Source organism: Chlamydotis macqueenii, chromosome 2, assembly GCF_036417535.1.
Source record: "Chlamydotis macqueenii isolate bChlMac1 chromosome 2, bChlMac1.mat, whole genome shotgun sequence".
Classification (NCBI taxonomy): Eukaryota; Metazoa; Chordata; class Aves; order Otidiformes; family Otididae; genus Chlamydotis; species Chlamydotis macqueenii.
The window spans coordinates 15,860,278-15,879,293 of NC_141557.1; the positions used below are offsets into that span (position 1 = coordinate 15,860,278).

General features: G+C 41.1%; 1 protein-coding gene across 20 annotated transcripts in view; it reads right to left on the reverse strand.

The window, feature by feature from the left end:
• SVIL (supervillin) overlaps positions 1 to 19,016 on the reverse strand; it is a 138,249-nt gene that overhangs the window by 119,042 nt on the left and 191 nt on the right. The window contains exon 1 of one of the 20 annotated variants that reach the window (XM_086742053.1): positions 16,823 to 16,881. The exons of the other annotated variants lie outside the window; for them this stretch is intronic. The gene's annotated coding sequence lies outside the window, so the exon portion shown is untranslated. Of the gene's footprint in view, positions 1 to 16,822; positions 16,882 to 19,016 lie in introns of those variants that run through there. 20 annotated transcript variants of the gene reach the window in all.

Consider the following 19,016-nt stretch of genomic DNA (forward strand, 5'->3'; position numbering starts at 1 on the left):
TCTATGCTGTTTGGTGGGCTATCGAATAAACAATGGGGAAAAAAAGCAAGTGTGACAGCAGCTCTTGTAGAGGAATGTTATATATGTTTATTACAACACAAGAAGCACTTGTGAGAAGATTTTAGATTTTTCAGAGTGAAGTAGCCTGTCTACGGTGACAAATTCAGTTTTGAAAACGGAAGCAAGTACTATAAGCCAGAACATCAGTAATGCTGGAAAAGCCACAGTTTGATTGCTTTGCGTGTCACTTAGCTGCCAGTGGGAAGAATCTTCCCACAGAACAAGCGACAGAAGTACATCCCTGCCTCGTGTAACTCCTGGGAAAGCAGGGCTGTGATTCTCGCAGCGTGTTTACCGTGGTTCCCACCTGCAGCCCTTATCGTCGCTGGCAAGCTCAGCCAACACTCCTCCCGCCCCTTCACAGGGGAAGACATCTGAAGAAGAGCAGACCTCCCTGTTTCAAGAGGCTTGAGAAACTGCAGCACAGAGAGACCAGCTCCATCCTGCCCTGCACAGATGTGTGCTCTCTTGCTTTTCCCCAGCTCCATGCAAACTCATAACCTAGATGCTTAGGGTAGATGTTCAGTTTGCCAGTTAGCCAGCAGCAGGTGAGTGCATTTTCTGAAACACACAGAAAGGGCTACAACATAAAGAGTAAATTTGATTCCTTTTCTTAATTTCATTTTAGACTGCCATGTTTCACTTTAAATGAGTGAGAGTGAGGGTTTTGTTAGGCTGCTAAGAAGCTTCTGAAAAGCTAGACACATCCTAGAAAGGCAATTCCCTCTCAGCTAGGTAACAATGTCAATGAATGCAAAAAGTAACTATTTGCATCACCTTTGAATTTCATCTAAGTTCAAGTGAATTTCCCTACCTACAGTCTAAAAAAAAAAAAAAAAAAAAAAAAAAAAAAAAAAAAAAAGGCAGCAAGAAGCTTCATCAACAGCACAGTACACACAATTAGAACTGGGTTTACAGCAAGGCTAGGAATGAACTATTGTTTTCAATCTCTTCCTTGCAGTTTAGGGAGTATGTGCTGTAAAACACCCACCTCACATCAGCCAACTGGCAGACCCAAGTGTTCTGGATTTATGTTATCTGAGTGACTCCTAACCTGCACTTGCACAGCTCTGCTCAGCCAGACCTGGGTTATAAATCAGGACTGTGCATATTTGCAACGCACGCTCTTACTGAGAGAGTTACCTCTGACATGTGCGAGTGTGCAAGGAGCTGGAGCGGGAGTCTCTTCTGACAGAGGTCCCTGGGACAAAACCACTGCCCAGAAACATGTACTATGGTTAGAGCTTCAGTCAGGAGTTCAGAGGGCAAATCACATTGCTGGAGCTCTCTTAGGCACACTCACTCCTTAATCTTCAGCTTGAATTCCTTCCTCATCTTTTACATATCAATTAGATATACCAAAAGAAAAGCCAAGTACTAGCTGCATTAACTAGTTCATCCTCCAAATCCAATTTTAAAAAGTAAAGTGCAGTGATTGCCCCATGTTCTAGACAGTATGAGTGTGGGTATCCCTGTGACAACGTAGTCTGAAGTCTACACAGAACTCTGTGCACAGGTTTCATTGACTGCACATTCAAATAACTTCAGCAACTTTGACTAATACACAAATATGAAAGGAATCTGTTTGCCAAGTGTAAACCAGCTGCCATTGATTCAAGTCACATCTTGAACTCATACACAGGCAAACACTGATGTCTAATGAGACTTGCAGTAAATTGCCATGCTCAGCTGTGTACCTAGGCAAGAATATTTTCAACTTTCAAAATTTTCTCCTAAAACCCCTAGAAATAGAGCACACTTATAACTAAATAAATGCCAATCTTAGCCAAAATAAAATATGATCTTAGATTTAAAGATTTCATTATATAGTAAGCTTGTCACAACGAAAATGTGACATCAAAAGGTGGTTCCATTATAGTGTCTCTTAGCTCCTTTGGCAGGGGCATCAATAATTCAGGACATTTCCTGAAAAGGCTGCAAGACCAAATTATAATGTTCTTAGATTTGTTCAGTAGCAACACTTATGAAAAAGATATTTTATCAGCATGTAAACCAATAACTTCTACCAACCTAACAAGTACCATGGAGCAGATTTCCACGTATGCTCATCAGATTGTCTTCCAAGTTCTCAAAATGAATTTTTTTAAACATTCCTTCAGGCTGAAAGACATTTACATGTTCTGATTTCGTAATAATAGCAGTTTTTTTCCTTCAGAAGATACATTCAGTTATGCTGCAGATTACAGTTCTCAACCACCTCTTTAAAAAATCCCATACATTCAAGACTTCATTACCACAAGGTAACTTTTATTTTATTTGCCTAGCTTAACTCACTTCACCAACTCATTTTGCTGCCATGTTACCTCCTTATTGTAACGTAAGTCTATGGCATTTGAAATACGTAAAGTTTCAGTGTTAATACCAAGCACTGAGGTCTAAAAAAAAATTAAAAAATAAAAAAAAAAAAATCATTCCTTCAAGCCAGAATGCATTCCCTTTCTCCAAAACAAACCAGCTTTCACCTGCTTTCCTTAATTTTGATACTTTACTGTCTCCCTCAGCACTTAGATATAGGAGAATTACTTAAAATCAGATACACCATTAATCTCTAAGAGAGTTTACAAACAAGACCTTCAGCACATTTTAAGTGAGTAACTGCTTAGTTTCCGTTTAATCAAGTTAATCCAAAGCCATTAGTAGCATAACATATTCAGTGCTTTAAAAAAAAAAAAAAAAACTTCTTATATGCTGAGAAGTGGCAGTTATCACAACTGTTTGCCATGGGACCGCAGAGGAACAGACTTGCTGGAACCAGCACAGAAAGAGAGAGAGAAATCTTTAAAAATTCAGTTCTACATGTAATAATTGTCAAATTTTGAACACCAAGTTTTTCAAATTAGTCTGCCAGAGGTTGGTGGGGTTTTTTGACCCTCACTGGGCCTTTACCCGTAGAGACAAAATTTGTTGAGATAACACACAACTCATGCTCCCTTTCCAAATTCACACCACTTCCCCACTCTAGCAAAATTATTGAGTGGTGCACAAACCAAAAAACAGAATACAAATAATATGTGCATGCTTTCTTTTGGCCAGAAAAGAAAGACACTGCAAATATCACTAAAAGAGACTATTTGGTGGAGGTCAGGTAAATGTATAAGTGCTACAGTGGTCAGCAACTCCAAGTGCTTGGCTAGCCAAGGTGGAAGTGGTAAGTCTAGGAATGTCCTATACAAATAAAAAGTGGGAGAGGGAGGGAAAGACAAACTGCACTTAAAGTCTTTGCTGAATAAAAACCTCCTCACTTGAATTGGGCAATTAGGATTGATTTCAAAGTCCCCAGCAGTACAACAGAGCAAGCTTCCAGTAAGTTGGTCTCCATGCGATCCATCACGTATCACGCACTATAAAATCTGGCAGGTAGTGCTGATCTTCAGTTACATTCAGCTATACTGTAAGATCTGCTCTGCACTGGAGCGTTCGCACATGCTCCTTTTACATCTCTACAAAGGAGGAATCAAATTTGGGTTTGGCAGAGATAGTAGTGATACATTGGCCATTTCCTGCCCAAGCTACAATAGTAATTACTACACCTCTGCACTGAAATGGCATCATTCAGCGCAGCAACGACAAAATTGCTCTGTGTATCTGGATAAAACCAGGAACAGCAGAACAATCCCAAAACTTTTAAACGAGAATTAAAGCTGCGCAGCTCTTGAGAGACTCATAATAGAAAAGCAGTCCCTTAAAAGTATACCTGCTTTCCAGCAGCTCTTTCCCTAAAGCTAGCAAGAGGTCACCTATTTTCCTCTTCTTTTTCTACAGTCACCTCTCCTGGTCAGATTATTATGCATCATCCCAAAATGCATAAGCACATCATCCAACTCCAACAGAATGCAAGGTATCTTAGCTGTTGGGACTACATGGGTCAACTGGACATGGCCTGAGTGTCTAGTAATGAAGTTTTTGTAGCAAGTTAGGAAGGAACACAGCCAAAAAAAACCAAAGAAAACCCCCCAAACACCCAAGAACAGACTAATGACAGAAACAGACCATAAAATCCAAAATAGAAATAGTTGAAAATCCTACCAAAGATAACAGTCATAACTAATTACAGTCTCCAGAAATTCCAGATTCAGAAATGGAATGAATATTAAACATTTAGTTCTCTCAGACAAAGCAGAAGGTCATGACTAATACTGCATGGTCATTAACCAATAGGTCGTGCACCAGCCTATTCAGATCATCTCTTAACAACACGTTCAAGACACATTCCCTGCGTTTAGATTTATCTCCTGGGCTTAAGCACGCTGTGACAGCGTGACTGAAAACATCACCCTCATTAATGAAATTAATTTCATTTAAAATAGATTCAATAAATGTGAGAACTCCTAAAGTTTTTTAAAATATAGTTTTCTAACAAAACAACATAATTAGGGACATAGTGGATTCATGTAGCCTACTGCACTTCTATTCACCTACGTGAAGTTTCAAAAATGCTCCATCTGTTAGAGACAACATTATGTTACACTGGAGAACAGAGGAACTCTTACAGAACTGCAATCATCTTCTGATCTGCAATACCTCAAAGCATCTCAGCTTCCTCAACAACAACTGAGATAGCTCTCTTCACCAAGCAATTACGGAACAAGACTGAATACTCACACATGAGAGCAATAGCTGCAGCAGAAAACCCCTCCCCAAGGTTTTGGAAATGGATAGTGCCACACAAGAAACAAACAGAAATTAGGTAAAGGCAGTAGACAAGATGAATCAAGAATCTCAAGAGCCTAAGACAACTGGAACATAAGAGTGACTCTTGTGAATCAGGTGCACACACAAATACATGCTTGCTCTAGAAACAGCACTCAAGACAGAAGCTATTAAGAGGATAAAAAAAAAACCCAAAACACAATACTCATGTTGCCATGGACAACCAAATAATATCAGATGTTGCACTCAAAGATCAAAGTTAGTTTGGTTTCTTCCCCTTCCTTTAATTCAAGCACACTGTTTAAACAGAATCTATTAAATAGATTAAATTAAATCTGGAGAAAATACAAAGTAATATTTGTGAGTGTAATCCAAACAGTCCCAACTAAGTTCTAGCGGCACATTTCAGGCTACGGGTCCTCCATGTCACATCTATTAAGTTAAATACGTTGGTGCTGTGAGACATCAGAAATAGCACTTGAACAAGGAGAGTGCTGTAAGCAGAGCTCAGCTAACAAACCTTGCAGCTCAGCTGAGGAGCAAGGTCACCTCTGTTAACAATTAACGCTGGAACATCTCTGATCAGCATGGACTTTGCTATGGAGATCTTACCTTAACTTTGAGTCTAAATCTCATTAATTATGTAATATTTTGGACAATAAGATCACCAAACAATAATGTAGAAAACTTAATTAGCATCCTTTTGGGACAGTCCTCGAAATGAAACCTGTGAGAGAAGTTTGTTTATACAAGCAAAGTTCAAGGCAGCCAAGCAGTCCCATGCTGCTCATTGCCAGATAGCTCTGAAATTTATTTCATCCACCTGTAACGCAGAACATTCTGCCATGTCTGGAGCTTACCACAACCATGAGTCTTCCCTTTGCACAGAGATGTGCATCTACTGCCAGAACGAAGTGAGAAATCAAATAGTTTTATTTGCTGGCTTTTTTTTTTTTTTTTTTGCTTTAACTCAAATACTTCAATTTACTCAATAACAAGCCACAGTTTTGTTAAGATGCGAAAAAAGACAGAGCCATTTTTATTTTGTTCAAAAATATACACATGAACTATTTTGGAGAACGTACTTACAGTAGAGCACAGCCTTCTCTAAAACACTGAGGCAATTCAACACCTGCAGCAGCCAGTAGGGCCAGTTCAGGTGTCTTTTGTAAACAAAGCCTAGCAACAATCTGGAGATCTTGGTCTGGAAGATAATGTCTTAGGAGACAAGACTCCCGTACTGTGAGGTAGGTGTGCAGGACCAGTCACTGGCTACCAAGCAGCAGCAGTGATGCTACAGGGTCAGCAGGCAGAAGCAGCAGGTTTGTTAAAAACTCAGCTGGCAGCTCCTAGGAAGCCAGCACACTCGGAACCGACAATCCACCAATCTGTCCTGTTGCATCCAATTGCTTTGTTTCAAGCCAGTGTTTATAAATGACTGGTTTTTACCCTATATTCAAGTGTTTTTGAGACATTAAAAAATCCTGGAGTTTATGTAGGTCATCATAACTCCTTTGCTGCCAAATACGCATTGGTGGCACTATTGAGCAGTTACAGAAAAGGCTATGGATAGATCACTGCTGGGAATGTTTCCAACCAGACACTTGTGCTCTGAGAACTCAAACAAGACACTTGTCTCCTCTGTGCCACAGCAAATCCCCGATTGCAAAACTAGGTGAAAAAGCAGGCCTTCATAGAAGATCACAAGCCAAAGCTATCAGGTTCAATAGCATACATTACTCTCTAGTGAACCTTTAAGTACTCAGCCTGAGTTTAACAAAGCTTCCCAAAACTTCCTATGTTGTTTGTATTGATCCAAGTATAGTTATTTCAAATCTCCTTCCTCCCTAACATTTCTTCCCCATTCTTTTGAACTTACTCCCCAGTATAGAAGAGATATCCTGTCACTATGACTACTGTACCTCCAAATTACAGCAGTTCGTGCTGTCTTTAAAAGATGCTAGATGCTCTCATAGCCTCTTTACAATCTGATGAACAAGTAAAGGAGCTGCAATTTCAGATTAATAACAGCCATAAACAGTCACACATCCAACAGAGCCAAACAACACTATACAACTGGAATGGTTTCCGACCTTTCCCAGCTGTGATCTTCCCTGAAAAGTGCAAGGTTTCATTTAAGCAAACAACTTAAAAAAAAGAAAAAAAAAGCATGAAAAAGGCACCACAAACACACACAAAAAAAACAATTCCAGCATTTTAAGCTTCAAATAAACGCTACTTCAGTGTCAATTTGAAAGCTTTTAATTTGTCAAATCACAGCTGAAAGGTGTGATGGGAAAACCCATGTTGATACATGGATCCATGTTAGATGAAGTGAACTGTGAAGAGCACATATTTTTTATCCAGTCTGACTCTGACCCATCTTGCCACCAGCATGAAGACCAAGGCTCTAAAGTCAGCAGCTGATCAAGGAGCCTTCTGCCACCAGCACTCACTTCCCTCTCCATCCCCGCTCCCAGGCGGACTGATCCCCACTGCACCAGCTCCCACACGCACTGGGGATCTGAGAGCTTCCTCGGTTCACTAACACCGCAGAACACCAATGTGCTGACCTAGCACAAAAAAAAAAAAAAAAAAAAAAAAAAAAAAAGAGATAAAGCAGCTTACAAAGTTAAAGGAGTGGACTAGAGCCACTCCAGAATAATCAGCACAGGCATAAAGCTGGGAGCAGGAAGGAAAGAGGGAAATGGGAGGAGTAGGGAGCCGTTAGACTCATAAAACTTCATCCCCAAAATGGTATATTGCAAAGCCACACACACATCAAGAGTTGGCCTGAAAACTGCAATACAGGTTTTAAATCTCACTATAATTGCCTCTAAAACAAAGTTTTCAGGGTAGGGTTTCAGTGGGAGAAGTGAAATAATTTCTCTGAATTACCCTGCAAAGTCTGCCCCTTGTAGAAATGAGTTCTGAGGGTCCACAGAGTAACCCCACTATCCTCTGCAGGGAATATTCCATAATACTGTAATAATATAGTAAATAGCATTTACAATGAAAGTCTGGAAACTTGAACAGCTGTTAGGACATAAACTACAACTGAGAGGGCAGCCAACACCGAGCCTGCCGCAAGGGAAAAGTCCCAAAGCCCAAGGAAGTCAATATGCAATCCATGCTTTCCAGAAGGAAGGGAGCAAGCCGAGGGCAGCACACCGACAGGATGCTGCTAGGTCTGGATCCCAGAAGCCTTGATGTGTGCATGACATGAGACAATATTAGCACCATTTGTGAGAAGGATGAATTTATTTTGTGCACACCCTTACAGTTGAGAAAGTTATGCTTGACTAGAAGGAAAGTTAATTTGGCCTAATTTAGCAAATTCTTAAAACTCTGCCAAAGCATTGTCCAGACAACAAGACATAGCTACTGGCAAGTTCCTGCTCTCAGAAATCACAGACTTTCAAAGAGTCATTTAACCTCTCTGTAGCATTATTTATTTGCAGTATTTTCAAGCTGTAGAAAGAGCAACAGCTACATAGGTAGAGCATAAAGGCAAGAATTGTTCAGCCTTGGGGAAATCAGACTCTGGACAAATCATGACAGATGTCCTGCCTTAAATAGCAGCAGTAACGTTCCAGCACTTGAGAGCCCAGCTAACACACCAAAATAGTAGAAAGTATAAAACGTTAATGAAGATGATGCAATAAATTTGTTTCAAACAAGTAGCTTGCTCTGCAAAGGAAAAAAAAATCATTTTTATCACTGCTAGCTTAGGTAATTTACTACATCCCCATCCATTGTTCTTTCTTCTTTCATTAAAAATAATATGTTGAATATTTTGAGTTATACTCTTGATAGTGTATTTGAAAGCAACAAATTAAGGATGTAGTTGTCAGTTAAGAAAGAGAGGTTTACCTTAGGTGAAGTCTGGAAAATCAGTCATTTGGAATCCAGAATGGGGATTATAAAACAAAGCAAAAAAAAAAATTGAGAAGAACAAGTCATAAAGCAAGATATCAGCACAAAGAAAAAGAAGGATGCTCAGTATAGTCTCAGTGAAGTGATACCAAAAGTAATTTTTCAAGTCACCTGAACGCGAGCTCCCAGCCTGTAATACACGTATCACGCACTAGTGGCATGCAAGCCAGATTAACACTGCACACAAGTGTTGGCCAAGCGTTGCCAAGGAATGCGCATAAGCACACATATGTATTCATGTATGTGTGCATACACGTGTGCATGTACCTACGTGTGCACCCTGACCGGTGCTATCCAGGAGCTACCCAGCCACCAGGGACAACTTCAAGTACAGCAGTTTCAGAAACCCTAACAAAGCAACTCATCAAACACATTGCTGTATTTAAGACAGGGATCATGTTCAGTTGCTACAACTGTCGTACTTAGAGACTTGAGAGGGTAAAAATAATGGAGGAATAAAAATGGTCTCAGGCTTGTAGGTATTTGACAAGTAGCCAAGCCCCCTGAGCATGCACAGTGAATACAAGTAACTGGAAACATCTGAGCAAGTGATCTTCTGTTTATCAAAAGAGCAGCGCTTCTTACAGCAGCTCTATAGAGGCCACACCAAAAAAAAACCTAGAACATTCTGAACAACTTTAATACACAAAACTAATGACTGTTTTACAAGAGCTATAAGTTCTCCACAAAAAGAACTTGTGGTTTCCTGTGCAAGAAAGAATGCCAATTGATACCAACGTCTTCATGGAAAAAGTTTTTTTTCAGGGCTTCCTTAAGAAACTGACCTCTGTAACACCAAGATTACTTGCTCTGTTTCAGCAGACTGACACAGTTGTAAGTTCTCATGTTGGTCTTTGCATAAGAAACATTTAATTAAGTAGTATTTGTTTTATTGGAAGGACACTGTCTACTATTGCACCATGAAAGCACATTTGTATGTCACTCTAGGAATTTCACAAGTAATCATAATTCTCGAAGACAGTATTTAAGGTGTTCTCTCTCTCCTTATTGCATTTGGAAAGATCTTTCGGCCAGGCTGAAGTTCAGCACAAAAACAATCCGATCCTCAGCTTCCTTAGTTCACACACATACACGGGCCTTCTGGAATTTTGCTTTTGATTTCAGCAGCTTGTGGCAAGCACCTCCTAGAAGCCCAGAAAGAGCATGTCCAACCAAATACTGCTTTAAAGTTCTCTTTTAAAAGGCTACTAGGTCAATACTTCAGTGTAGGTCTGAAATAAAATCACTGGTAACTTCTTTTTTGCAGCTCCCTACTGGAAGGCAGATCAGGTTCCCAAACCAGGGAATGGAAATTTATGTCTCACCTGGAATGTTTCATCTGCCATCTCCCTGCCCACACAAATCCCTTCAAGCTGTCTGTGGCCATGCTATCTGAGCAGGGTACACTACACAGTTTATTTCAGACATGAAGTTTATTACAGAAGTGTTAGCTAAGCACTCCTCTCTTAAAGCATAAGTTTTAAGAACCTGAAATGCATACCTAGCAGTAGTTAGCTATGCTATAGTTAGCTTTTATTAATGAAAGTTCTAGGAAGTTCTTAAGCTGGGTTCAGTGCCCCTTAAATTCAAAGTTCATTTTATTCAATGTAATTTAATTTCAAGCTAGAAGAATTAAATTTGCATTCCATACCAGGAATCCATATAAACAACTTATTTCCATATTCCAGGCTTTTGCTTGCAGTAGGAAGGCAGAATGACTTTGTTGCCAACCCACAAAAACAATACAAAAATAGGCATTTGCATGCAAGTTGTGAAGTCAGGCATGTACCGAATATTACTGAGACAAGATAAACAAGTGTATTTAAGAAAAAAACAAGTCCTTTTTCTGTCAACTACTGGCACTGTACAATACAACAGGAAGGAAGAGGGCAGGGCACTGGAGAGAACATCCAGGAAAGGTTTGGTCTAATCCCACAGTCTGGGTGTTTATGGAGTTCTGGGGAGTCTTAACTCTGAGCTTTGCAAGGATCAAGTTTTGCACAAACTGCTTTGAAGTAGTATTCGTCACAGTATATGCTTTAAACCACAAGTCATAGAATACTCTAAGTAAAGTGATCTAAACCTGAAGCCAAAAGCATCATCTAATCAGGAATACATAAGCTAAGCAGTCTTACCGAGTACGGTGGGAGAAACAGCTACTTTTTAACAGGTAACACCTAAGCGCTGATTACAGCTGAGAGCACAGGCTCACATACAGCACGCAAACAAGGCAAAGCATCCAGAACACAACTAACTAACAGGCAACCCTAAAAACAGCAGGATAATTAAGCCAGACCCTTACTGACAGCTATAAATACGCTGTCAGTAAATATGCTTTGTTTTCTTTTTGTAATTTTGTTCATTATTGCAACTTTTGCTTAAGTAAGCTTCTTTCAAACCCTTGAATCTTTCCAGCGATAGAGACGATGGTGTGTGAGCAGGCTCTGGGGAGCCGTATACATGGCTGATTGGCTACATACAGCGCAGAGTCATGATCCTCACAACCTGTGAGACAACAGGCACCCAAGCTCACCAGAATGCAGGACAGTCAGAGCTGCAATGACCAACCTGGAAAGAAACAACTTAAATTGCCAAAGTTAGAGATGACAACTCTCATCACATATCAAGCTTGGGCAAGCAGCTCTACCTGCCACTGCTCTATTTCTGTTTTTAAATTAACACCTACTGTAATTTTTAGTTTCAGAAAGCAGTGGAAGAATGATGGAAGTGAGGCAAGTGAAGTGGCACTTACACTAGTTGTGCAAAGAAAATCATTAACAACAGCAAAAGGAAACAGAGGTTGAAGGAATTAATTTGAGTTACATTTTCAGAACAGCAGTTTCCCTGCTGCTGGAAATGCTGCTCTCCTGTGCAATCAACAAAGTCCCCTCCTCCTCCTCTGCTAAGCCTTCCAGTTGTCAGCTTTCCTGGAGCTGGAAGGCATTACATAGACAGACATGTCTTTAAATTGGCTGGGAAGCCAATTTAAGTTTAGAGGAAACTTTAAAATAAATATTTTCCCCTGTAGGGGATGGAGCAAATTTAAGCCAAGTTAACAACACTGGCAGAATCTTTCATTTAAAAGAAAGAAAAAAAAAAGCCCTAACAAAAAGCTTTCCTCAATGCTCTATTTTTATGCCTTTCTGTAGCTTCCACCAACTTAGTTAAGAACAGTTTTTGAGGTGGGTAAGGAGGTAATCCCTTCTTTTTCCCCCATTGATTTTAAACAGATATAGCAATTTACTGCTATTTAAAGTCTTATCACTTGACTTCCCACCACCTTCCATGAGAAATAAATATTTGTTTCTGCTAAAGCCTTTAATAATTGAATACCTCTTTTTAATCAGATACTGTCTTCCTCCTCTGTTCAACTGAGGACAAACCAACACCTCCCTACTTTCATACTTCTCAAATTCCACTCCTCCCAATCTCCTCTATGTCCATTCCCTAGGGTCACTCCAAAGGGGTTTATGAATTAATCAGCAGCACTTGGGAAAAAAAAAAAAAAAAAAAAAAAGATTATGATACACTCCCTCACTCCCTAACCCTCAATGTGACAGATGTTCCTCCTCCATTCCCTATCCACCTTTCCCTCCTTCAGTATCACACTCAGTTGTCTTCCTCTATTTTTGAAGCATGGACAGTCTGCTGTTCTGGATGAGAATCCCTGTTACCTGTTTTCTGAAGAACCATTCATACATGTAGTTATTAAATCCAGAATACACATTCACATCTACATTTTCTGTATTAACTACACATTTGAAGCCAATATCCATGACTTTGCTCAGCTAACATAACTAGGCATCTAATAGGATATTTCAAACTATAAGCCTGTATTTCTGCTGTGATTTCAGACAAATACTGATTTAGCACTCCAACACTGAGCCCAAAAGAATAATTTTCCAGAAGACAAAACTAAGCATCTAGCCAAAGAGAGTCAAGTGTTTCAACTTCTTTTAAGACACTAGCCTTAGAATGGAAAAGTTCAAACTCTCAGCTATTTGCAGATAGGAAAAACAGATCCTGAAATATATGCTACCTTGAATCAAAGAGATTTCTTTTTATGTTTTTGTTTTGTTTTTACAGGGCAATGCTCTATTATTAAGCCAGACTCATCCTCTTATTAGCATAATTTAGGTAGTATTGACATTTAACATAAACACGAAAGCTAAAACCAGCTAGGACAGAGTACACCTGGTGGAATGAAAAAAAAAAAAAAAAAAAAAAGACATGCATCTACAGTCACCTGAAAATTTCCCCTCTGAATAACATGAATAACAGAGTTTTCTAAACCAGTTACAACGGGTAACTAGGAGCCTGGGGCAGAGGCAACCTGTTCTGCTATCAACAGCGACAACGCACAAGTAATTTCCTTACAGTCATTAACAGAATTATCTCCCTTTTCCAAAGGTGCTGGAATTCATTCTGGTCAAAACTTTCAGTGAAGTTTACCATAGGAAGATGGTCTGCCTTTAACTTCTATATCTCCAGGGAGATAGTTATGGATTCACTGCTGCAGGAAAGAGGAGTTGGGCCACACGAAACGTTTTCTGGAATTTTCTTATCCCTTCCATGACAAGGGTAGCTGGCTGGATAGAAAAATCCAGAAGGCAGGGCTCAGTCTATGGTCCCTCAGCTGGACTGAGAACTCATCACAGATACAAAGCATTTCAGAGCCCCTCTTCTTTCTCTCAGCATCCAATCTGAGCAGTGCTGCCACTGAAATAAAATTAGTTTCAAGAATTGGTAAACGAACAAGTTAGCTGACAAGACAGCAGAGGACACCTTGTTAAACTGAACACTGTTCTGAGAAGTGGGGAAACAAAAGAGCTGTTGACATGGCTTTAAGGGGCACCTTTTCATACCCCAGTTCTTTTGGATTAGTTACTACCACAGATGCTGGATATACCTATATACATAAACACAATTGTTCCAAATCTAAGAAAATAAGATTTTTATGCAAGCTGTTCAACTAAGTCCATTAGAAGCAGAAGAGGGGCTTGCAGCACCTAGCATTTAACAAGTCAATTTTATCTCCGCTAATACTTAACACCAGAGAAACAAATGCAGCTACAGTTGCCTGTATTAAGCAGCTGGCAAGCTCAGAGATGGAAAAGTTGCAGAACAGCTGGGGAATGCGAGACCCTTTTGAACAGGCTGCTATGTGATCCAAAATAATAGTACGTGTTTACACACAACACAATGGCAGCAACAGCCAAACGCAGGTCTGGCGAATGCACTACAGCTGCTCCTTCCCTCAGACAAGGCACAGCGAGCAGATACAAAAGAGTTCATATTCGCAAAAATATGGCTTTCATCTTAAAAGGCAGCAATCTGATTTCCAAAATAGACAGCTGGCCCTCCAACTGGACTAAACCGTACAAGATTCTGTATTACAAGTTACCCTTTACAACAAGTCTGGATTAGGGTCATAGAGCTTTCCAAACTGCTGCTACTTTACGACCAACAGTTTCCAACAATGTGTTATTTCAGACCAACAGATTGCCATCTAACATAAAAAAAAAACAAAAAAACAAAAAACCAAACTTATCTCGTGACAGTATTTTCCAGCTAGCATCAGGAAGATAGCCACATATAAACTCTTAATACAGACACTGACTGCGCAGAAGTTAGCTATCCACTTTAGAGAAAGATGTTTAGTGTGCTAGAAAGGAGGGTTTGAATAAACATGGGCTATTTTACAGCTTTTTTACACTAGTGTTGCACATTGGTGTAAAAGTAAGTTGGCATCTGAAGACAATACATCCCGCTGCTTACACCTAGAGAGCTTACACCTTACACCAGTCCTTACTTGCTCATGCTCACGCAATGGCTGACAGCATGTCGCAAGAAACGCTCGCTTGTTTCACAATTGCTATCTGAAGATAACACCCTTTTGTATATGACCTTGCACAAAAATTGCATCACCTTATTTCAAGCGATCTCCCCAGTTTTTTTGAGCACAATATCAGTGGTACCATCTGTCTTGCTCCAGACAAACCACGATTAAATAGCGCTAACAAACTGGCTACTACTTTATACCATAATTGTACCACTCCTAATTATGCTAGGCATCAAAACAAAGTTAGTAATGGAATGTTTCAACCCACCACATCTTGATTAAAAATAGTATAATTTAAAAGACATTTTTTTACTAGGAGAAGGAGAGGGCATTGAAAGATTTCCTCTTCTACTTCCTCTGCACATAGCCATTAATGTTCCAATCCCAGTTAAGAGCCATTCAGAATATGACAGTTGAAACTGGACAAAGACAACTGTCATAGCAACAATAACAGATGCAGGCACAATTTTTAACCTCCTTTGCTTTTACAAAGAAAAATGCCACTAACAGCCATCATAGAAAGAAGGATCTTGAAATGGGGGTTGTACGATTCTATCTTGTATTTAACGGGCCTCTGTCAAAGGTAAGTACATCTCTCAGCACACCTAAGCAACAAAATGTCACATCTGTACACTTCCATTTCAGACTTCTGATAAAGACTTTCTTTGTGAATTAAGCCGTATTTCTATGAAACTCCCTACATAAATGGAAAATATGTACTGAAAAAAGAAGGAAAATAAGTAGAGCCTTCAATCACACTTCCAGGAAAGATGCTTCTGGTACCAAAACACTATTATGCTAAGTGCCCTTACTGCAGCCAAAGCACTAACAGGCATGCTACCTTCAAATCCTACCATCTGTAAAGGTAAGAGCACGGATTTGCTCTTCCAGCTGCACTGATGCTAGGAGCAACTGCAAATGCTGCCATGGTGTGGCAGAGGGAGCAATGGCTTGTGTCCCCAAGGGACCTAAATATGAGCTCTAGAGCCCACCCGCACCAGAAGCTTGCTCTCCAGAGTTTTGAACCAGTTCTGCTACCAGGATTTAACCAGCTTTGAGCACATCTCACTACTCCAGTGTCTGTAAAGTCTAGATCTCAAGTAAAAATGGAAGCTTGAAACAAGTACAGGATGTTGAAATGAGTTATGACATCAGCAAAGCTTAGCATAGATCAGCAAAGAGATTATTTCTAACAGTTATAGGTAATGCACTAACAGTCAACCTACACGATGAGCACATGAGATGTGAATGATCCGGACCACCCATAAGCTGTACTGAACCTCTCCCAAATTACTTTCCATGCTTACCATAATGGATTACTCTCTCAACCAAGATCACAATAATAAACTAAACAAAAAAACACCCCAACACCACAAAACCCCAAGGAACTCTAGTTCCTTATCAATTAGTCTCCTCTGAAGTAATTACTGCTTTAAAGGAGAAGGTATTATCTTAAAGTTCCAGTGCTGTACTTACCAGGTATGGACAAAATAAGTGTACTTGGAAATCATTCTTTGGTTCCACTCTCCTTCTTTGTAGTCAAATCATATACTGTAGTTCATTTTCAATTAAAAGCCCTATCAAGGTATTCACGTGTATGAACAGGAGGGTGAGTTTGCATCCTTCTGAAAAGTTCTTTTTAACAAGCATTTTACATGTGGATTCAAACTCAGCTCTTTCACAAAACAATTACTGCTGTTATATGCCACAGAGGAACTAAGAAAACAAATATTTTAATAGCTTACTCCCAATTTTACTATAACTGTACACAGATTGGGTTTTTTAAAAATTGTTAGGAGGTACATCTGCACCAAAGTTTACTTGCCATAACAAAGATTTCCCTACTAAGTAGATCTCCTGACAGCTGTGTCCCAACAGGCTCCAAATAGTTTATACACATACCAAGTATTGTTCAAAGCAGACTTGCTTTAAGCAAGATTAAATACCTGTTCAGTTTGAACTGTCCCGGTGCCAGGATAAACTACACTAAACTAGTTCAGACGGTTATCCTGCCGGGCACCAATAGCCTTTGAAACTCCCAGTACCCCAGAATCTGCTGCTTCTGGGAATTATGCCAGAAGCTGTGGGATAGCTCTCCACAGAGGACACTACAAATTAAATATTTTAGAAGTGTGCTTGTGTTTACATGGAGCAAGGCTGTAACAATTCAGCACATGAGTCAGCATGGTTTGCATCCACACAGAAAGGAGCAGTGCAGTTGGGAACTATAAATTTTATAGGGAAAGAAAGAGCGTAAAATGGTTCTCCCAGGGGAATACAGTCGGGCTGCACCCAGCAGGAGATAACACTCACCCGAAGACAGGAATTTTGTTGAGAACTTTACTGCTGAAAAGCCCGTGATTCTCCCGCGGTGATTTCATAAGTTTCTACACAGGACATACACTTTGGTCCTGCCTGTATCAGAGAGATTAATAATGATATCACGGCCAGATAAACTTACAGGCATGCACACCCATGCTAAGATATAGCTCTTTAAGTCTTATAATTAACACTCAGCTTCTTTAAAGTGAAAGCTGAAGTGTATTTCCTATCAGGATTTGAATGCATCTCACTTACTACCGTAACATCCAACACAGTCTTCAGACAGGTAAGAAAGCAGAACTGAAAAAGAGCAAACTACTCTGGTGCATCTCACTGTGCTGTTACCTATGGCCAGATACATTTAAGGACCAAGTCAAGCACCTTTTATTAAGGCCTCAAGAGTCACAGGAAAACAGGATGACATATCAAGCCTCTGAACATCCCACCAGGAAAGAATGTCTCATGACAGGAACAGCTGTCGGGCCTGTGTTTCAAGAGCTGAGCACATTACCACTATTCCTTCCTCTTGTCTCCACAACACACATGCCTGTCTTGTGGAGGTTTGATGCAGATCATCAAGAAACCTGGACTGTTTCTCTGAAAACCCAGGCTGCACCTCTACCACCATCACTTACACAAGGTGGCAGGCACACAGAGCCAGACAACAGCACATCCTCAACTTGAGCTGCACTTTCGAGTCGAGGTAACAACACCTCAACGTAGTAAAACTGCACACGGTTCTGTTGTCACAAACCTCATTAGCCACATGAATCAGTCAAGAGAAGTTTCCATTTTCAAGTGTTTTTTGTTTTCATTTTGAACACAAGAGATTAAGATAGTTACAGCCTGAGAACATTTTTCAGTACGATAGTTTGGTTTACTCTTAAAGAAACATACTTGCCGTAATAAAAGTAACCAGACTAGTTCAGAACATTTTCTGTAAGCTATCAGAGAGACTGTTCACATACCCAGAAGAACTATGTATCTACCAGGATAAGAGTACTGTTTTCACATGAGGTGCTAGCTGAGCTAAGATCAGTCTATGATGACACTAATAACTGTCAAAGAGTCAGAATAACATTAAAACTAAATGAGTAGTTTTCACTTCTTATTTGCTTCCCAGGTGTCATGCTGCTGCCCCCTGCCAAGTAAAAAGCTCAAGTAACCTCAGTCTTTGCAAGACCACTTAAGTCTCTCTTAAGAATCATAATCCATGATCACGTGCAGACTTTAAGAAGTGTTATTAGTAAAATGGAACCAAAGGTGTCATTAAGTAGTCAGCTCTGCAGCATTGGGTGTCCATGTTCTATGTAAAGCCCAACAAGCACTGCACTCGTAACTATCAGCATATCCTATTCTTTTTTTTTTTTTCTATTAATCACAGTACTTCATTGTTTCCTCCCCTTTCTAAACATATCTCTGTTTTCTGGAGTTTGGACAACAAGTCACGCAAGCTGCAATCACACTGCTGACCCATTTAAGCCAGGGAAGGTGAGCACTCAGCCTCTCCAACACAGCCTTCGGGCTCCGCGCCAAAGGGGTTCCGCGCATCAGTAAACAAGCGCCCTGCTGCTCGTCAGCCTCTCCCTGCGCCCCACCGCGCTGTAACCAACCAGCACCATAAAGTCTTTCCACCACACGTGCACGCCGCCGCCGCCTCTTTTTTGCCAGCTGAAAGAAGAGACCAAATTCCTCTAAAAGCGCCTCAGCCCCGCCGCTGAGCCGCCCGAGCGCGGCAACCGGCGAGCACCCTCTGCCGCGCCGCCGGCTCACTGCTCCCGCCCGCCCCAGCGCGTCCCCGCGCAGCTCCCCCGCCGTTCGCCCGCCTTCGCCCGCGGCCGGGGGCGAGGGGACGCGCAACGGGCCGGCCGGCGTTTGCCGGCTCTGCCCGACGGCAGGTGCTCCCGCAGCCCGGGAGAAAACGGCGGCGGGAACGGCAGGGAGGGCGCAAGCCCCCCGCCCTCCACATGTTGCTGCCCTGAGCAGAGAGCCCCAAGCCGGAGTGACAGCCCGGCCCCGGCGGCACGGAGGCAGCGGGGAAGTTCTGTGCAGCACCTTCGCGACGGAAACCCGCTCCTCTCCTCTCCGCTCCTCTCCTCTCCTCTCCGGCTACGGCCGCGCCCCGGGGGCAGCGCCCGCCCCGGCCCCGCGCGGGTTTCCCTCCGGCGGGGAAAGGGCGGCGAGC